Source organism: Camelus ferus, chromosome 13 (genome assembly GCF_009834535.1).
Source record: "Camelus ferus isolate YT-003-E chromosome 13, BCGSAC_Cfer_1.0, whole genome shotgun sequence".
NCBI classification, from domain to species: domain Eukaryota; kingdom Metazoa; phylum Chordata; class Mammalia; order Artiodactyla; family Camelidae; genus Camelus; species Camelus ferus.
Window position 1 is genome coordinate 28555042 of NC_045708.1, and position 22620 is coordinate 28577661.

The following is a 22620-nucleotide window of genomic DNA, read 5'->3' on the forward strand; positions in this document are numbered from 1 at the left end:
GGATACAGTGCTGATAAGGAATGGGACCTGCCCCTGCCCTAGCATCTGACCCACAAGAGGCAAGGCCTGGTCTTCAGAATTTCCTGTAGCTACTGAAGTGAGTGATCTAAAACTCTAGACCCCACTTCCTTTTACTACTCCAGGAATTAGCTCAGTAATTTATTCTCTCTCACTTCCACATCATCAGAATTTCCCTCTCTACTTGATAGTTTCCCTGAGCATACGAACCTGCTGTAATACCGCCTATCTTAAACATGTACCTCCCTTGACTCTCACACCGTCTTCTGGGTATTACCCCATTTCCCAGCTTCTCTTTACAGACAAAGAAGATCCCTTTTAAAGTTGTGTACACGAGAAGTCTGTATTGCCTCTCCTCTCATTTTCTCTTAAACCCATTTTAATCAAGTTCTTATGCTTGTAATTCCACTAAACTGCTCTCATCAAGGTCACTCTTGATCACCGCTTTGCTAAATCCAAGGTTTATTTTTCAATCTTCACCATTCTCAGCTTCTCAACCACATTTGGCAAAAAGTGATCATTCTCTCCTTCTTGAAATCCATTTTCACTTGGCTTCCAAGACCCCACTTCCACACTTTCCCTCCTATCTCCCTTGCTGCGCCTTCTCAGTTCCCTCAGCTGGTTCCTCTGGATCCCAGCCTGTAAAGGTAGAATCACAAATCAGTACTCTAATCTCATCTCTATTTACACACACTCCCTGGGTAATGTAATTTGCTTAAAAACAATCTATTACATACAGAAGTATTTACAAGAAAAGCAATACATATCCAGAATTTGCTTTAAAACACTCCAGCCCAGGGAGAAGCAGGGGAGGATGGGACAAGACAAACAAAATATTAATAATTGATGAAGCTAGGTGACAGTTACATGGATATTCATTATGTTATTCTCTCTACTTTTGTATATGTGTAAATTTTCTCTGTAATATAAATAAATAAAAGTGCAATCTATATATGGAACACTTCTGTAATTATGCTTCCAGTCCTGACTTTTTTTCCTCAAACTCCAGGTATGTATTTTCTTTCTTTAAAAAAAATTTTTTTTTATTGATGTATAGTTGATTTACAGTGTTTTAGTTTCAGATGTACAGCAAAGTGATTCAGTTATACATACATACATACATACATACATACATACATACATACATACTTAGATTGATGGATCAATCGATTGATCTATTCTTTTTCAGGTTCCTTTCCATCATAGGTTATTACAAGACATTGAGTATAGCTCCTTGTGCTACATAGTTGGCCCTTGTTGGTTATCTATTTTATATGTGTTAATTTCAAACTCCTAATTTATCCCTCCCTCCTTTCCTCTTTGGTAACCACAACTCTGTTCTCTATGTCTGTGATTCTACTTCTGTTTTGTAAACAAGTCCTTTTGTATCATTTTTTAAGATTCCACTTATAAGTGATACCATATGATATTTGTCTTTCTCTAACTTATTTCACTTAGTATGATAATCTCTAGGTCCATCTATGTTGCTGCAAATGGCATTATTTCATTTCTTTTTATGGCTGAGTAATATTCCATTGTGTTATATGTATATATATACACACACACCCACACACACCCCACATCTTCTTTATCCATTCATCTGTCGATGTGCATTTAGCTTGCTTCCATGTAGACATGTATTTTTCAACTGGCTATTCAACATTTCTACCTGATTGTTTAACAGTCATCTCAAACTCAACATGCCTGGAATGAACTCTGATCATCCTTGTCTCCACTACAACCCTCCTCACTCCACCCTCAAAACCCTATTCCTCTCCAAGGGTTTACTTTCTCTGTAAATGACATTACATTCACTGAGTTTCTCAGACCAAAAGCTTTGGAGTCATCTTTCACTCCTCTCTTTCTTTTATAATCCACATCCAACCTCATCAGCAAAATACATTAGGAATCTGGCAACTTCTCACCACCTGATCACCTTGTCCTAAAATCTATTCTGTTTGAGATTAATATAACCACTTCAGCTGGTTATGATTAGTATTTGCATGGTGATTCTTTTAAAAAACAATCCTTTTAATTTTAACTTATTTTTCTCATTTAAGTAAAAGGGATATCTCTTATACACAGACATATGTGGGTCTTATCTTATGACCATTCTTGTCTGTCATTTCTCCCCTGAGCTACTGCAAAGGCCTTGTAATGAGTCTCATTACTTTGGCCCTTGCAATTTGTTCTCCACCAGCAGCCAGAGTGATTCTTTGAAAATGTGAATCAGATCATATTACTCCTTCCTCTCAAGTTTCCAATAAGGTCTCACCACACTTAGAGTAAAACCCAGTATCCTTATGATGGCCTGCAAGGCCTTACATTATCTGTACCCAACCTCCAGCCTCGCGTCCCTGCCTGCTACTCTCACCCCTCTCACTGTCATTCCCTGAGCTCCAGCACACTGGCCTTCTGCTACTCCAGGAGCCCACCAAGCAGACTCCCACCTCAAGATATCCTTCTTCCTGAAATGCTCTTCCCCCAAGTGTCTGCATGGCTGACATCCTCCTTTCATTGTCATCTCTGTTCAGTGGTCACCTGTGTAGAGCTTTAAACAGTCAATGTATGTAATACACTGTTATAATTATCTCCTTTCCTGTTTAATTTTCCACCTATTATACTATACATCCATTGGTTTGTTACTTGCTTTGTGAGCTACATAAGAGTGAGAACTTCGTCTTGTTTATCCCTAACACCTAAAGTAAGTCATAGCACAAGCAGACAACTGATACTTGTTGAGGGAATGAATGAGTGAATGAATGAGTCTTTAGATAAGGTGGAAGATAGCTTTGCTTTTGAATGCCTAGGATGAAGGGCTGTAACTCTTCCCTTCCGCACTCCCAGCTTATCCTATGCTCACCTGAACCACGCTGTGTCCCCTTAATATCCACAAAGCTTGTTCTTAGAGTAGAACCAACTAAGTGGGTATAAGTCAGACGGAGCCTGACTCCAGAGTTTAAACCATCATAAAGGAGTTGTGAAACTATTGCTTGTGACAGTCATGTGCTGAGCGATGAGGAAAGGAGTACAAGTGTTTTAGTCTGTTCGTGAGGCAAAGAGGGAGACAGTTCAGTGCCAGAGAGGATTGGAAACTTCCTAAGAGGACCGAGTGCTCTGGGCATAGGCTTCCTGCTGGAGGCATCCTGCTTACTCGGATGATATCCTGAGATCACAGATGACTCAGTGGCTTTTTCCTTCTGAATACACAACTTATTGTTGGCTCAGGAATAGTCTTGGTGCAGGAGGGGCCACTAGGGGCAGTTAAGGAAGAATGAGATTATTGGTGCCATTACTTATTCCCCTGTCTACTGGTACCTAATAAACAAGCACCCTTTTCCCCACTATTAATAGTCTCACGTTAAGAGGGACCCATTCAGTTGCCTCTTGCAGATGGATTAGGAAGAATTGGAATTTATTCTATCCTTTTTTTTCAATATTTTTTTCTTTCTTTATATGTATATTTTAAACATTACACTCCATTTATAGTATTATAAAATATTGGCTATATTCCCCATGTTGTACAATATATCCTTGTAGCATATTTTATACATGAATTTCTTCTATCCTTAATTCTCCGGGCTCACTTGGGAGCCATTCAGAACTAAAAGATGCCAATTTATTAATAAATATCCTCTTTGATGAGATGTTCTTGTCTGCTGAGAAGCAAAATAAAAGATAGCAGTTTAGCCCTGAAAAGCACTGAGGTGCTTGAAGCTCAGCTTTATTGGATATTAGCCAGAAACACTAAGCTATCAGGGTAAACAGAGTTTATTCAAGGGGATGTGGTCATTTATTTGCTTAAAACAAATAAAAGCTCTTACCAAAGCAAAATAGAAAATGCACACAAGATTATTTTGTCATATGAGCAATTACCGAAACTTGCAGACTACACAAGATAATTGAACCATATAGAGATCAGCAATCCCTGGTTGCTTTCTGGTTGTCCTCAGAGCTATTTTGATGCCAGCTGCCAAAATGTGATAACTCAACTATTAGTAACAGTTGAATGGCAATTTGTAATAGATAAACTGAATTACAATGATCAGTGGCCCTTGGTAGAATAATATGATTATAGCCATTGGAAAAAAAACTACAGGTAAGAATGAATTAGATAAGTACATTAAGTTTTTAATCAGGTTATGCAAAAATACCACAGCAGGAAAATTTTAGGCAGTGTAACTTGTCTCAAATAGATCTTATTTGTTTTAAAGTCACCTCTGCCGGCAAATCAGAAAGTCAGTGTGTTAGGGTTTTACCAGAGAACACAAGCTTCAACTCTATGCTACAAACACCCGTTAAAAGTCTATTATAATAAGAGCAAAAAGTATTTGTCAACTACAAAAATCATTTAAAAAATTAAGTTCTAACAAGAAGAACTTGTATTTTTGGATGATTACATGAGGGACACACATTCTTTAAAACATATTTTTTTGAATGCGTGCTATATGCCAGGCAGTATATTCGGTCCTGGGGATACAGAGGAGAGCAAGAAGGAGTCGGCCTTGCCCTCATGGGACCTGCAATTTAATGGGGGTACAAATGAAAAAACTGTACAACAATACAAAATTACACTTCCCATCAGTTCTATCAGTTCTAGAAAAGAGATTTGACCTAGACAGGTAGGTCAGTGAATCTTTTCTCATGGGAGTCACACTTGGCCTGTGATATGAAAGATAGGTTTACTTTGCAAAACTGGAGTTGGAGATGAACAGGGGAACATTTTAGGCCGATAAAGGAGGTGCTGTGAAAGGAGCAAGTGTAGAATCTCTCCCTCATGGAGGTACTCTTAACACCATCTGTGGGTCAGATGGAAACCACCTGAAGGCTGTGTATTTGTTAGTAGCCATAGCCTCCTTGGAGGCCCAGAGAGAAGACAAAGCCCAATAGTGATCTCTGAAAATTAGAGAAGGGAAACCTCATCAAATGGAGTCGGGAGGCCAGAAGGGGGAGCTCTCACTACAGTACCACTCCAGGTCAATTACAAGAAGAGTTGTCAATTACATACCCGCTGGAAGAATCAACAGGAAAGAACTATCCATTACAAGCCCAACAGGAAAAGATGTACATTGCATCTCCTACAAGAAACCAGTTAACCTCAGCAAACTCAGTCAATGAGAAGCCATCATAACCCTGAACTCTCACTTTTCTCTAATGGACTTTCATTCAAAACAACCCTTTCCATCTTCCCCCTTTTTTTCTATAAAATAACATTCCTCTCCTTTGGTTATTGGGCTTGCCTATGACTTTTGCTATAAGTTGTTTGTCCCAATTGCCATTCTCTTGCTATTCCCGAATAAACCCGTTTGCTGGTAAAATAACTGTTTTATTTCTAAGGTTGACATCATTAACATTTATTGCATACTTACTGTGAGTCATGAACTTTGTTAAAGATCATAAAGGAAAATCTACACTCCTCCTGTGTCTTTCTCCTTTACTCTCACACTACTAGGACACTTTGCTTCTGACACCCGATGTGTGAGTTTTCCACATGTCCAGCAATTCTCTGACACCAGCTGGATGTCCTACAACTTAACTCAATTCTGACACTGTCTTGTCAGATCCCACAAGTCAAGAGCTCAGTCTCACAAGACTGCCTGCCCCCTTCAGAGGCTAATCACAAATCTCAAGTTGTCACTTCATTGTTCCCACTGGCTGTAAAAATGCGGGTTCCCATGACCCCCTCCTTGGGTTCAATAATTTGCTAGAATGGCTTACAGAACTCAGGGAAACACTGTTTACTGGTTTATTATAAAGGTTTATTGTAAAAGTTATAATAAAGGATATGAATGAACAGTGAGATGAAAATATATGTAGGGTCAGGTCCATGGAGAAGGGGTGTGACACACTCCTGGCATGTAAATGTGTTCACTAATCCAGAAGCTCTCCAAACCCCATACATTTGGGGGTTTTGTGGAGGTTTCATTGTGTAGGCATGATTGATCTTAACTCAGTCTCCAGCCCCATTCTCCTTCCCAGAGGATGGGGGTGGGTGGGGCTGAAAGTTCCAAACATCCAATGATGGCTTGGTCTTTCTGGTCACCAGCCTCATCCAGGAGCTGAACAAGAGTTGCCTCATAAGAACGAATAACAGTCCTATTGCCCACAGAATTACAAGGGATTTGGGATCTCTGTGTTAGGAGCCAGGGTCAAAGACCAAATATTAGAACAAAAGATGCTTCTACTGCTTTTATCACTTGAGAAATTACAAAGGTTTTAGGAGCTCTGTGCCAGTAACAGGGGCAGAGAAAAGTATATATTTTTTTCCATTAGTTCATGGAGGTTTAAGGAGATTATCTAATTAATTTACAAAGGCTTTTATGTGGTCTAAGCTGGCATATGCTAAACCGTTCCCTCCAAGTCCAGCCCCATTCTCATCCATCTCAATCAAGTCCTATATACTAGTAGCATATAAGCGGTGGTGGATGGAGGAGATTTTTGACCAGAAGAAATAGAAAGAGGAAGCTATTAGGCTCAGATTAAGAGCTGGGTTCTTGGTCCCTTATCTTCTTGTGGCATCTTGGAATGTTGCAACATATAGCACCTTTCCATTGGCTTTAGTAAAGCCCTCAAAGGACCCCCCGCAAAGAATGCCAGATACCTCTGTAATAAGTCTATTCCTTCCCCAATATGTAGCAAAATAACAAGAGAAGATAAATTCTGAGAACATATTTGTGACCATTCTCCATACTCCAAAGGCAATTGTAAAACATACTGTTAAAAGAGAAACAAACAAACAAACGAAGGAAGCGATATCAGGTGAAGATATCCAAGGACTTGGGGAGGGTATGGCTCAGTGATAGAGGGCATGTCTAGCATGCACAAGGTCCTAGGTTCAATCCACAGTACCTCTATTAAAAAAATAAGTAAATAAACCTAATTCCGCCCCCCCCAATTTTTTGAAAGAATACATTAAATAACCAAAAAAAAAAAAAAAAAAAAAGATGTCCAGGCCACAAGACTTTGCCCCCAAACCTGGGTGACTGGTTTTCTCAAAGAATATGGTGCTTCTTTTCAATTTCTAGTTTATTGCATATGTTCTTACTTTAAGTTTTTTCAAAGGTTTTTATTTTGTATGAGTTTGAACCAAAGAAATCTATTTAATAAGTCATACATTGTTGATAAACTCCTTTTCCACTTATGAGAGGTGGATGTGGTACAAAGAGACTGAGAGGAAGAGCCAGACATCTCTTACCAGTTTTTCCACTTATAAAACTGGGAGTGGGATGTGATGGACTAAGTTATTGTTTAATTCTTTCAGCTCCAAGATTCTGTGCTTCTGTGGTGTCAGATTTATCAGTAGAACTTAATTGGATGCTTTCCCATTTCATTTTTTTTAAAGAACACCAAGAAGAGAGCAAAGAAAACAGTACCACATCTAAGAACTTAAAGTAAAAGTTGTAGGCTACAGCTCCATGTTTAGATATTGAAAATGGAATACTCTTAAAGTTCAGTTCAAGACAATACAAATGTCCAAACTGGGTAATTAATGGAAGCACTGTCTTCCTGACCAATTTTTAAATTATTATGGGTTAAAGATTAAGAATTATTTGACTTTCTGTGGTGGAGTTGTTAACTGCCAAGTAAGAGCTGTCTGACTCATGGAAATAATTTGGGAGTTTTCCAAATTTTATGAACAGAAATATGCTACTGCTTTTATGATAACATTTCCCTATAATTTGTGTGCATGTGCATGTATGTTTATATGGGGGGGAGTGTTTTCTGTACCTGAAATTATTTGGAAAACTTAGGGGTAAAGTAAAAAATGAATAGAGATTAATTAATTTTGTTCATTTCTAAATGCAATGCATTTATCAAAATGCAATGGACAGAGCTGGAATAAGCAGGTTGGTCCGATGCTTTACCAGAATGCAATTTTATCTTGAATCCTCAATATGGAAGCAATGAGATTCTGGGAACCCAGTCAGAGTTTAACTGGCTGTGCAATTTACCTCCCAGAGACCCACACAGAGAATAATCTATGGACTTTCATAGAAGTCTGACTGCAGGTGTGAGTATATTGTTAGGTATAATCTGTATTATGTAATTTTAAAAATTCTTGATTTTGAAGAGTCTTTCAGAAGTTTGAAATTAGTAGTCAATAGAGAATACCTATATGCTTTTAAAGGCTTTGGTAAGTATTGAGTCCATTCATTTAATTCATGCAATTAACACTTATTGACAGCCACTTTATGCCAGGCACTGTTCCAGGCACTTGGGGGGTCAATGAGCAAACTGCACAAAGATCATTGTAGTGCTTATCATAGGAAAGACTGACAATAGCAATAAATACAGTAAATAAGCAATGTAAATAATATGTCAGAAGGCAGCAAGTAAAATGGAATTAAGAAAAAAATAGAGCCAGGCAAGAATTGCTAGTGCCTGTTGGGGTGTTATTATTTCAAATAGGTTGGTCAAGGGAGGTCTCGTTGAAAAGGGACATTTGTTCAAAGACTTGTAAAAGGAGGGGGGATTTAGCCATGTGATTATTGGGGGAAGAGGCTCTTCATCAAAGGGACTAAAACCTGCAAAGCCTCCCAGGGAGAAGTGTGCCTGGTAAGTTTGAGAAAGAGGAATAGGCCACTGTGACCGAAGGAGAGAAGCGCGAGCTGACAATAGAGGCAGCCAGCACCACATCAGGTAGAGCTTTATCGGCCTCGGTAAGGACCTTGCTTTTTACTCGGATCAAGGCAATTCGATCTCAGAACTAGCGACATTTTAGACTGGATATTTCTTTGTTTTGGAGGACTGTCCTGTGCATTGTAAGATGCTGTGCAGCCTCCTGGGCTTCTCCCCACTAGATGCCAGTAGCACCCTGCCGGTGAGACGACCAACAATGTCTCCAGATAATGTCAAATATCCCCTGGAACAAAACCCTCCTTCCCTCTGACTCTGGTCACAAACCTCTACCCCACAGCATCTTCCCCACATTCACCCTGCCCCAGCTGCTGTCATCTGTATTTTTACCTTTACAGGATCAAGATGGGAAATATTAACATCCAGTCTGTTGTGCTTTGTTCATAACTGAATTCCAAAAGTTGAAATCAACAACATAATACTTCTATTGTCTTGACTCTTCAGAGCAAAGCCATATCATAAATTCTAATTTATATAAATTACATTTTCTTTCTTGAGGTTTTTATCCAAAAAGCAGGAGGACTAACACGGAGTTAAAGCTGTACTTGGTAAAGAAGCATTAGTCACTCATATTATCCAGGTAAAGACCATATATTTTTGTGGTTTAGACAACATTGTTGGTTTTGTCTGCTCAGCCATGATTATCCAGTGGTCTTGCTTTGTCTGCCTCTGTCACATTCAGAGTGGCCTTATCTGATGTTTGTGACCTGTAAAATGTTTTGTGTTCAACAGGAAAATATCATGGCGATAACAAGGTCCTACTGTGTAGCGCAGAGAACTGTAGTCAACAGCCTGTAGTAATTTATAATGAAAAAGAATATGGAAAAGAATATGTATATATGTATAACTGAATCACTGTGTTGTACACCAGAAACTAGTACAACATTGCACATCAACTATACTTCAATTTTAAAAAATGAGGATTAAAAAAGGAACACCACGGCAGAGCTGTGAGTACCAGGTTAGCACCTAGCTAAGCTAAGGCCCAGATGTGAGTGCCAGGACAATGCCAGAAAGCAGTCAGGGGCTGCATTTCTCTTTCCCATGATGTTAAGAATGTGTATGATATGAATATATCACGTATTAAAAATGTTAAATTTAGATAAGAAAATAAATGACAATTGAGAGAGGTATGTTGGAAATTACAAAAGCCATGGTAAAACTAGAACAGGATAAGAGGAATCAGGAATGTGGGAGAGAGGGAACCGCACTGTTAAATGATTAGAATTTTATGTAGATTTAAATTTTTTATTGAGAATTATTATTTGTGTTAGACGAAGATAAAAATTACAAGGTTAGAGTTGGATTGAACTCATGACTCTGCAAGGCTTCCACTCAGCCAGTGAAATGGATAACGTTTGCTTTGTTCTGGGCCAGCTGACACCCAACAGTCACTGAGAATGATACAAATGCAGCCCTGGTGTCTCAATCCTTCACACTTAACCTTCACTAAAAGGAACCAGGGCTTCCAAGAGGGCAGCCAGTACCACATCTCCAGGCAGAGGAAATCCTGGCACATCTTGTTACTAATGGGAAGTGGCAATTCTTTCAGGGATTATAGTGTCGGAGGAGGCAGAGAGGCCAGTTTGAGAAGGGAGTTTTTCACATCCAGGGACAGTGAAGCTCAACAAGCTGAATATTGAAAATCAGTGACTATAATCAGGTGGAACAAATTGAATCCATAAAAATGCTTTGAATCCAGGAGAATATGGAAAAAAAGAAATATTAACATGAAGTATGGTTAAAATATAATGGCAATGTAGAAGTAAATTATTAATGTGTCTTTATAAACATTTGGAAATATTATTTCTTGAATAAGCCAAATTATGAGAAGTCTAGCTTAAAGCTGTGGTTGTGACTTGAGCAGATAATCACAGATTGTTACCCTACAAGGCAGCATTGTCCAGTAGAAATAACATGTGAGCCACATGTGGAACTTTATTTTATTTTTTAAAAATTTAGTGGAATTTAATTTTTAGACCAATTTTAAGTTCACAGCAAAATTGAGGGAAGGTACAGCGATTTTCCATATGTCCTTGGGTTTGGTTCAAAGGAAAGTCAGGTTTTCAGTGGTACAGAAAAGTGTCTGAGACCAGATGCCGACTCCATTTTTGTATGCCTGAACTGTGATTACCCCATTATAATTTCAATTCGTCGTCACTTCTTATATTGAAAACTATCTATTTGATATATTTTGCTGTGGAATTATTTCCAGAGTAGAATGTTCAGTTAAAAAAAAAGCAATGAGAAGAACTAGAATTAAGAGAGAGTAAAGCTACTTTATACAAAGCTACCATATATATGTACATACGTATATACCTACCATATACAAACATGCTTGTGATATGAATAGACTATTTCTGAAAGGATAAAAATGTACTAATTTTCAGGAGGGAAACTATGGGACTGAGAGACACAGATGGTAAGGAGACTTATTTTTATTATCTATTCTTTTGTACAGACTTTTAAAAAACAATATTTTAACATTGCATATTTTAATTACTCAAAAATGTAATTTTTTAAAGGAGAAATTATCTGCTTACGTGGCTGTGCCCCTCATTAGACAGTAGGCTACTGCCTGAGGTCAGGGAGCACGTCTACTTCAATCTGTACTCCAGGAGCCCAGCACTGTGTCCAGGTCTGAGTCATAATCTTGGCTCTTTAGATATATACAAAAACAGCATTTCCCCCTACTGATTCACTTCCATTGTTATTACTGATATTATTTAAGGTAAATTAAAATGTATTTAATTATTTAATGTGAAGCATAAAATTAATGAATAAAAATAATAAATTTCCAATTCAATTATTACATAAGTTAATTTTAAATGAAATAACTATTAAAATAATAAAGCCTATAAAAACATTGGAATTTTTAAAAAATTTGCTCCACTGAGGTATAGTATACAAACAATAAACACCCATTTAAGTGGGTTTGATGAATTTTGACAAGTGTATATACACATGAACTGTGGTCATCCACCATCAAGACAGAAAATTTCTGTTACCCCAAAAAGTTCTGGGTGCCCCTTCTTCATCCATGTCTATCTCTCACCCTTGGCCACTAGCAACTACTTCATAATCACATTACCATCTCTTAATGGGTTTTAGATGTATTTAACAACACACAATTTATTAACAGAAAATCTGTATTTTATTATTAAACCAAAAAGTAAAAGATGGCCTCCAAAAAAATGCATAGTTTGACCATGTTCTTGTTTCAACCCATTTTTTTCTGATTCTTTATTAGAGAGTAAATTTTCATGTAGCATAAGAAAGAAAGGTAGAAAGGCTGCCTTATTTTCAAGAGCAGTTGCCATTTATTAAGCATCTAATATGTGCCAGGCACCATGTTCACACTTTACATGAATTCATTTTCTCATTTGATCCTCACAACTACCCTGACAGCTGGGTATTCATTATTATATCTTCACTTTATCCATGGCTCAGAAGTACTCCTGACCTCACCTAAGTCTGGTTAACACAAATGTATCACACATTTAGCAAACACCCCAATCACCAAGCTCTAAACAACCCACCACATACTTAAGTAGCAGTAAATCCAGTGTTTGAACCAGGTCCCCTCCCTAGTTCTCAGAAATAACCATAACTACCACTCTGCTGCTCAGGGATTGTTGATTTTGTCAAAGTCTGTGCTGCCTTCTCCTTGACCAGTGAATGTTTCACCTATGGCCCGTGGTCTAGGCTGGAGTCAACTCCGACAGGGCTGTGTTGGAGCCCTCCTCTCTCTCCAGGGGGTCAGAGGAGCTCACCAAGATTCTCCAACAGTTCTGGGATTCCAAGTCCTTTATCCCAGAAACAAAGGTCCTCTAGGGGGCAGGGTAGATTAACTCCTTGGGCCAACCTGACCTGGTAGCTCTGCCCAGGTTAAAATTCGATTTACAAATAAAAGATAAACTTTGAGACTTGGAGAAGTTAAAAATCTTGGTCAAGATCACCAGCTAGTCAGCAGCAGAATTAGGATTCAATTTCAGTTTGTCTGACTTCCCGAACAATGACTTGGTTGGGCTATCTTTCCTGACCATTCATTAGACTAAAGGGGAAAAGAGAAAGTAAGAAATAATTAAATGAATATATATGGAGCAACTACTCTGTGCCAGGTTCAAATCTAGAAAGTGAACGAAATAGAAAAGATAGAGCTTGGGAAGACAAATGTTCTTTGGGAAGAACCAGGTCTAAGTTAAGGCAGAGTAGAAATTGATGATATAGGCATTTTTGCTGATGATTGATCACAGGTTCCATGCATAGTAATCCATTCACTCACTCATGCATTCAGGAAATATTCATGCTTACAATAGCCTGGCACTGTGTTAGGCACTGAAATGGAGTGGGGAACCAACAGACATGAACACTGTGAGTTTACAATTTCATGTCAGGGTGGGGTAAACAGATAAATGAACACTTAAATGTATGATTACAGATTGTGGCAAGTGCTATGAAGGGGAAAAAAGCAGGTTGCTAGAAGAGAGAAGAGAAAGGAAGCTACTTTCAGAGAAGAACCCTGAAGATTGAGAAGGCCCTGGACATGTAAAGAATGTTCCACAAAGAGAACAGCAAGTACAAAGGCCCTGAGGTAAGAAAAAAATGAGGGTTTGAGGGGCTGAAGGAAGGCCAGTGGAGCTGGGGTAACTCGACCATGACTGGATGATACTATCTCTCAGTTCCACTGAGTACAAGTGGGAGGGAGTTCCAGGAAGAGGTGACAGATTGAGCAAAGGCACAAAGGTGGGAAAACTACTATGTAGGGTGGAGTTGTGACAGGTTTGGGGAGCTAGCAACTCTGTGCTCTAGGGAGTTGTTTGGACTTCAAAGCCAGGCTGAAGATTTTTATTCTATTTGCAGCAAGAAGGGGCTGAACATTGTTAAGCAATGGAGGTAAATTTAGGAAGATGAATCAGGGGTAAGTGTGATGCCTGCAGTGATACCTGCTGGGATGGTCTTACAACAACCCAAGCAAGGGAAAAGTAAGACTTGCCTAAGGGTGGTCGTACAATGAAGGGATCACCGCTTCCTTGTATACAACAAATGTAAAATCCCCCAAAAGGAAGAGCAAAGATGAATTCTCCGGGGGAATCTCTGGCAGGAGGGGAAAGGCTGAAACAGCTCTGGTGGGGGTGGGGATGGGGTTCAGAGTTTTCCCTTCCTTTGGGGGATTCTTTGCTTTTGAAGGCCCTGACCCTTCATCAAAACACAGCAACAAAGCCTCCCAGAAAGAAACATCTAAGCTCCCAGGGTTCCAGTGAGCTGACAACAGCAAGTCCAAGATAGAGTGTCTGGCAGGGAGTGGTGACAGTCACAGGGATGATCATTCAAAAGGAGGTTCTAGAGTATAAAGGCTGCTCCCTCACCTGGCATTTTCTCTCACTCTCCAAGCTCTTTAACTCTAAAGCTAAAAGCTCCAAGCTCTAAAGGTCTTTCAGATCTTTAGAGGTTATGCTCTCATTCCTTGGGCACGAACAAACACCTAAGTCAGAAAAAAGATGGATGGAAGAAATTTCCTAAGGGCAAATTGACAGCATTTGGCATCTAATCCGATTAGATTTTGAGGAAAGGAAAGAGAGAGAATAGAAAATAATTATGAGAGAAGCCTGGGTGTTGGAATAGGGGTGATTTAAGTTCTAGTTACCTTTACAAAGATTCTCCCTAAGCAATCTTCTGATACTAATTTTGTTCCCAAGCCAAATTTTCTATAGGGATGCCATTATATTTCTCAGAATAAATTAGTAAATTGGGCTCTTGTGACTTAATTACCACCTCAGTGAAATGATAGAATCAAGTTCTTGAACTTGTAGTCACAAATTCTAGCCGACAGCTCCTTAAATGATCCACAATATGGGTCGGATCATTTTGTCACTTACAGGACAATCATGAAAATAAACCATTTCTACAGTCAGTAGGGGGGTGTATGTCTAAAGTTATTCTCTGAGACAGAACCTCAGAGAAGTAATAGTAATATTTACTGAGTGCTTTCTTTATTTTTTTAAACCATACCAGTAATTTTTTTTTATTGAAGTATAGTTGATTGGCAATGTTGTGTTAAAAGTAATTTTTTAATTGAAGTACAGTCAATTACAATGTGTCAGTTTCTGGTGTACAGCACAATGTCCCAGTCATGCATATACATACATATATTTGTTTTCATATTCTTTCTTATTAAAGATTATTACAAGATACTGAACATAGTTTCCTATGCTATCCAGAATAAACTTTTTAAAATCTAGTTTTATATATAGTTGCTAAAATTTGTAAATCTAAAACTCTCATATTTATCCCTTCCCACCCCCTCTCCCTGTTAGCCATAAGATTATTTACTATGTCTGCAAGTCTACTGAGTGCTTTCTATGTATCTATCCTAAGGTGCACTTTAGATACATCTTATTAGACTTCATGACATTCTTATGACAGGCTATTATTATGCCCATCTTAAAATGAAGAACCCGAGATTCAAAGAAATTAAATGATCTAAAGGTACACAACTAACAAGCAATGGAAACAAGATTCAAACCCAGCAAACTTGACCCTAGAACCCTCCGCTTTTTACCAAGATTGCAGTGAAATTATCACTATGATGGTAGGCATCCACAATGCTATTTGAATCTGAATAGGTGAATCTGCAGAATGAAACTGCCTTAAGTCATCACTTGTAAATGTGTGACTGATGGTGTATCCAGGAACCCTCAGCTTCAATCAAGGGGAACTGGGTGTATCCATGAAATTGAAATATGAATAAAGAAAGTTGCAAATAAATTAACTATATTGTAACTTCTGGGGGGGGGGGGGAAGAATACAATACCCAGGGACTTCTTTTATTCATGATATATTTCTGCACCCCCTAGGACATACCTGAAACATAGTAGTCTGTCAATGCCTATTTGTTAAACAAATGAATGAATGCCACTCAACCCTGCCCTACAATCTTCTCCCACGTATCTAGTAAGTATTCTTTCCTATCCACTCTGAAATCACTCTAACAAAGCTTTTCTCTCTCTTCAAGAGTTCAACATTGCCTCTCTTCCCTCCTGTTTAAAAAAAAGTTTGTAATTTCTATCCTAGGTCAACTTTTTCTTGTATTCTGGATGACATCTCCCCTTGCTTTCTCAAGGACTTTTTTCTTGCAGCTTTCCTCCTCCCTTTTCTGCACCATAATTTTTGCTATATCATTTCCATATGCATACAACCATACTCTAGAATTTCCTTATGTTTAAGAAGTCCTAATTACTATGATAGTAGGCATCCCCAATGCTTTTTGAATCTGAATAAGTGAATCTGCAAAATGAAACTACCTTAAGTCATCACTTGTAAATGTATAGCTTAGTGGTAGACTGCATGCTTAGCATGCACAAGGTCCTGAGTTCAATTCCCAGTACCTCCATCCAAATAAATAAATAAATAAACCTAATTATCTCCCACCACCCCAAAAAGAATTCCTTCTAAAACCTCACATCCCCTTATATCAGTCCCATTTTTATGTCCCCTTTTCCCAAAAAAGCTTCTCAAAGGGATTTATTCCCCTCACCTGACCTCTTTTCTTTTCAATTCCTCATCTTGAATTAATTCTTCAACCCTCTCCAGTCAGGGTCCCATACCAGACAGCCACAGAAACTTCTGTGGTCAAGGTTATCAACAGTACTCATGATGTCATATGAGATGCTTACCCACTTTCTGTCCTCATCTTACCCAAACTCCTTAAAACAAAAAAACTACTTATTTAATTTGCCGGGAGGGCGGGTAGGTAATGAGGTTTACTTACTTATTTTTAGAGGAGGTACTGGATATTGAATCCAGGGCCTCGTGCATGCTAAGCATGTGCTCTAGGGCTTGAGCTATATCTCCCCTCAACCCAAACCCTTGTTAGCAGTCTATGCTGCTATTCTTTTCCTGCCACTTTCTTCTTTTGTCCTCAGAAATATCACATTCTCCTGGGTCTCCCTCACCTCTTTGGTGGCTCCTTCTCAATGTTCTTTGTTGGCTGGAGCCTACTCTTTTGACATATCCATGTTGGCGAGATTCAGGACTCTCCTTTTTTTCTGTTTGAGGTCACCAACTATCAGCTCATTATGCAAACCGAACTCACAGGTGGGTATTATTTATGTCCTGCAGTTTTTTAAATGGGGAATTATGTTAAAAAAAAAACAAACAAACAGGGGGAGGGGTATAGCTCAGTGGTAGAGTGCATGCTCAGCATACATGAGGTCCTGAGTTCAATCCCCAGTACCTCCATTAAAAAAACAAACAACAAAAACCAAACCAAAACAAAAAACCAATGTCCAGATTTCCAATTTCTAGCAAAATGGTGTTTGCATTCTCACATTGCTATAATTTGCTGGAGCTGAGTACCTTCTGCCTGGGTCATTTCTTAATCAGTTCCCTACTTCCGAACATCTGATATCCAAGCTGCTTTACTCACTTAGGTCACCTGTCTTAGTCATGGAAGATTATGAGTTTATGACTCCTGATTTACACTTTCTCCAGGTGATCTCATATAGTCCCATTTAAATACCATGAACTTTTACGTTTTCTTCTTTTGTTTAACAAATATTGAGTGCCCACAATATGCCAGGAACTACCATACCAGACACTAGAGATACAGCACTGAGTAAAATGAATCATTCTACTTTCAAAGAACTTAGCTTCTAGCAGGTGAGACACACAAAATAGTGATAATGTAAAGCCAATTAATATGAAAAAAAAAGAGAAAGCAAAGGGATAGAGAAGGTTATTTTAGACAAGGTCATTAGCCACTATGTGGTGGTACTTGAATCCGAATGAAATGAAAAAAGGAAGGGTCTCCCAGACAGAAAGAATGGTAGGTGCAAAAGTCTGGAGCTTGTCTGTCTTGTTTAAGATTGGCAAAGTCAGTGTGGCTGGAGCCCAGTGAGTGAAATGAAGCGGTGAGAAGTGCATGTGGAGAGGTAACAGAGCAAATACAGATAGGACTTTGTAGGCTCTGGTAAGGGTGATGGGGAGGCACTGGAATGTTTTGAGCAGGCTGGAGTGACGCGATCTGAATTATGTTTCAAAAGGATTAATATGGCTGTCCTGTGGAGAACTGAGTGCAGGCGAACAAGAATAGAAGTAGCTAGTTCACTAAAAGGGTTATTACTTAATTTAGATGAGAGGTGTTAGTGAAGGGGTCTACGGTGGTGGATCTTGAGGAGGTGTGAAAGGGGCAGATTTGAGACTATATTTTCAATCTAGAGCAGAGATTAGATATGGAGTGTGAGAAAATGAATGGAGTTGAGCACGAATCCAACATCTTTGGCTTAAATACCTGAATGAATAGAGGGGTCACTTACTGAGAGAGGAGCAGTTCTGTTGTGAGATGCCAACTAGGTCTCCAAAGGACTTAGAGGCAGAGCCTGGATTTCAGGGCAGTGGTGCTGCAAGGTTCACTCTTATTACTTGTAGGACCTGGGAGCATGAGCATAAATGGAGGCCCACACACCATATGTCTAACTATCTAGAAGTTATAACCAAGCTAACAACACACAGTTAGATAAATCCTGTTCTACCTTTCCACCTTAATAAATATACCTTACAACCATAAAATATAAAAGACACATTATAAAACTGTGATTTTTTTTTTGGTGCCTGAATATTGGTTGGCAAAATATCAAAGATGACTGAATTTAATTATTATAGTACATTTCTGGGTGTTCTATTGGTGGGTCAGGGATTTTTAGATAAATTATAAAATACATGCATATTAACTTATTACTACATACTTAGTCCCTACTATTATTTTTTCTTGCCTTAGCAAAATCACTAATTATATTGTTATGAAAATTTTTTCAAACTTGTGTCTATGGTAATAATGAACTAAAAAGGATTAAAAATAACATGCAATTGCATTCAAAATGTATAAAATTTAAATATATTTTGATAAAGAGTGAAAAATGTCAAATGTCAAAAAATTGTTTTCATGTGTTTTCAAAAAAGTTATTTTTCTCTTAAAACATTCACATTCTCCATCAAAATTAAAATGCAAAATAACAAAATACAAAATTTTCAAAATTATATAAATAATACTGGAAACAGAAATTTAGTTTTTAAAAATTAAAGTATCATTAAATATTTTTATATAAATCAAATTATTCCCAAGGCTAACATTCATTGTTTATCTATTGGCAATATAAAGGATCAGTCTTTTTTTCCCACTCACATCACATCTAGACACACACACATATATATGTCTATATATATATATATAATTTGAGGAAATTGTTCAATATTGCAAAATTTTCCTCAGCCACCATGAGACATTGTGCTAATTCATCAGCACATGAATTGGAACCATGCATCAGGACATGAAGAGAGGCAATTAAAAAAAGGAACATTCACTACCATTAAGAAACAATCCTTGGTTGTGCAAGAATATATTGCGTTGGTGCTATCTGAGAGGAAGGGTCATTTTTTTTTTTAAGCTGTATGACCTCACTTATATGTGGAATCAAAAAGAACTCATAGATACAGAGAAGAGACCAGTGGCTGCCAGAGGCAGGGGGTCGGGAAGTGGATGAAATGAACAGAGGTGGCCAAAAGGTACAAACCTCCAGTCATGGAAACAAGTCACAAAAGGGTCAAAATGACAAGTCAGTTTGTGTTTTCTCTCACCTAAGTGCTTCTGCTGTTCAAATTCTCTTGGCACTTCAAAGCAGTGCCTGTTTCTCTTACGTGGCATGACACAAAACCTTAAAGGCATCACAATGCAATTACCATTCATTTTTCAAATATTGTGCTAAAATTTGCCATTTTTAGGTACATAGTTCAGTAGAATTAAGGACATTCATACTGTTGTGCAGCCATCACCACCATCCATCTCTAGAACTTTTTTTATCTTCCCAAATTGAAACTATTGAATACTAACTCCCAATTCTCCTCTCCCTTCAGTCGCTGGCACCCACCCTTCTACTTTCCATCTCTATGATTTTGACTACTCTAGGTAACTCATATGGTGGAATCATACAGTATTTGCCTCTTTGTGACTTATTTATTTCACTTAGCATAATGTCTTCAAGGTTCAAATATGGTGAAGCATGTGTCAGAATTTCCTTCCTTGATAAGGCTGATAATATTCCATTGTATGTACCATATTTTGTTTATCCCTTCATCTGTAGTGGACATTTGGTTGTTTCCATGTATGAACAATACTGCTGTGAATGAGTATACAAATATCTATTTAAGTCCCTACTTTCAATTCACTTGGTGTATTTAGTTTTGAGGACACAACAGGAGATGTGGAGGAGAGGTTTCCTGGGGCCTGAATGGTGTTAGTTATAAAAACAAATATTTAGAGTCATACTTTGTGGTGAACACTAGCTCTCGAATGATAGAAGCACCTATGTGTTCTTTAATATGGTTATATGGTGTATGAGAGAGAGAGAGACAGAGAGAATGAAATTTGTGCCAGGGCAGGGTCTTTCTTTTCTGGGCTGAGAGTGGTACTGAGGTCATACTATGTAAATGATATACGAACGGTATTAGGCTGGATGAATATATTAATGAGTATAGATCAAAAAAGAAAGGACTGAACAACTGTGCCTGGAGATTTATAAATCAGAAAGAGAAGTAAAAACGAGAAAAGAAACCCAGAAAAAACACCAGGAGAATGTGGAGACTTGGAAACCAAGTGAAATCAAATGTTGGGGAATGATCAACCATGCCAAATACTGCTAAGAGACTGGATAAATGAGGACTGAATTCACTAGGTAACACAGCAAAAGTAGTCATTACTGGTGATGTTAAAAAGAGCAGTTTCAGTGAGGAGTGGGGAATGAAAGCCTGGCAGAAAAGGGTTCAAAAGAGAATGAGAAGAGAATAAGTGAAAACAGAGGGTTTGGTCAGCTCTTTAGAGGAGTTTTTCTATAAAAGAGAGCAAAGAAGTGGGACGGAAACTAGAAGAGGATGTGGTGAAGTCAAAGAAAGAATTTTGGTCTAATAACAGGGGACATAACAACTGATGGTTCTGCATCTTCAGCCCGCCCTCTCTGAAGCTGCACAATCATATACCCAAGTGCTTGTCTGGTATCTCCATTTGGATGTCTCACAGGAGAATCAAACTTTTTTTTTTTTAAATGAGGTATAGTTGATTTACAATATTATATTAGTTTCAGGGGTACAACATAGTGATTCAAATTTTTACAGATTATACTCCGTTTATACTTATAAAATATTGGCTATATTCCCTGTGCCATATAATATATCCTTATAGCTTATTTACTTTATACACAGTAGTTTGTACCTCTTAATCCATTACCCCTATTTTGCCTCTCTTCCTTCCCTCTCCCCACTGGTAACCACTAGTTTGTTCTCTAGATTTGTGACTCTGTTTCCTTTTTTTTAATATTCATCCCTCTGTTTTATTTTTTAGATTCCAAATGTAAGTAATAGCATACAGTATTTGCCTTTCTCTTATTTCACTAAGCATGATACCCTCCAGATCCATCCATGTTGTTGCAAATGACACAGTTTCATTCTTTCTTGTGGCTGAGTAGTATTCCATTGTACATATATACCACATCTTAATTATCTGTTCATCTGTTGATGAACACTTAGGTTGCTTCCAGATCTTGGCTGTTGCATAATGCTGCTATGAACACTGGGGTGCATGTATCTTTTCAAATTAGTGCTTTCGTTGTCTTTGGATATATGCCCAGGACTGGAATTGCTAGGTGATATTTTTAGTTTTTTGAGGAACCTCCATTATGATTTTCCACAATGGCTGTACCAGTTTACATTCCCACCTGTGATTCTCTTTTAGGAGAATCAAACTTTACCTGTCCCAAACAGAACTCTTTGTTTGCCTGCCCCTCTTTCCCCAATCTGTTCTTTTCTGAAGTTTTTTTTTTTCCTCCGTAAGCTTCATTGCCAGTCATTTAAACCAATAGCCATGTAGCCATTCCAGGTTCCTCCCTTTCCCTCACTTCTCACAACCAACTCATCAGCCTGTTGGTTGTACTTCCAAAATGTATCCTAAATCTGTTCACTTTTATCATCCAAACTGCTGCAATAGCTTCTCTGTTTTCATTCCTGCCTTCCACCACTTACTCTGCATACTGCAGCCAAGCATGTAAATCAGATGATGTCATAACACCACTTAATGCTTTCCAGTGGTCACCTTTCACACTTAAAATCTCCACTGCTTACCTTATCTGGCCCTTTTCTCCTTCTCCAGCCTCATCTCCACCGCTTTCCCTCTCTTGCACCATGTTCCAGACACACTGACCCTCTTTAATTTTTTAAAACCTAATTATTTGTATTGTAAAGATTTTTTAAAAAGCACAGAGAATAATATTACAACTATGTGTGCATTACCCAGCTCTAATACATTAATATTTAGCCACATTTGTCCATTCAAATGTAAACTACATGTTCTCCTCTGAATCTCTGTTATCTGGGAAGGTACTCAGCAGATAATAGGTGCTCAATGCAACTGATATGATTGATTGACTGAATATCTGCTTTGAATTAAAAAAAATTACAAATACAGTGAATGCTTCTTACACCTCCCTTACTCCTTCATTCCCCAGGGAACTGCTATTCTAAAGGTGATACGTGCCATTCTTATGCAGTCCCTTATTTTAATATTTTTACTACTTCAGCATTTGTTTTCTGTGTTTTTAAAACTTTTAGTATGGAATAATATATATCCTTTGCAATTTTCTTTTATCATGCTTTATGTTTTCTATACTTATTATGTTAATATATGCAGTTTTAATTCAGTCACTCACTAGCTGTACAATATTTCAGTCTGTGATCAAACTATAATTTGTTTATTCATCTCTCTACTGTTGAACATTTAGGTTGTTCCCAATATTTTATCATTATAAAGTGTTGCAATGAATATCAGCAACATAGTGGCTAAGAGTTCAGATTCAGATGAAAAAGAACATATATTGTCATAACTGGAACGTTGCGTTGTATACCAGTAATTAACACATTGTA

General features: G+C 38.0%; 1 long non-coding RNA gene across 1 annotated transcript; it reads left to right on the forward strand.

Moving 5' to 3' along the window:
- The first annotated feature begins 1216 nt into the window (after positions 1 to 1216).
- Positions 1217 to 20919, forward strand: LOC116668169. The gene is made up of 3 exons (XR_004325237.1): positions 1217 to 1294; positions 9782 to 9785; positions 20908 to 20919. It is a non-coding gene; the product is annotated as an uncharacterized LOC116668169 (long non-coding RNA).
- The last annotated feature ends 1701 nt before the right edge of the window (positions 20920 to 22620 follow it).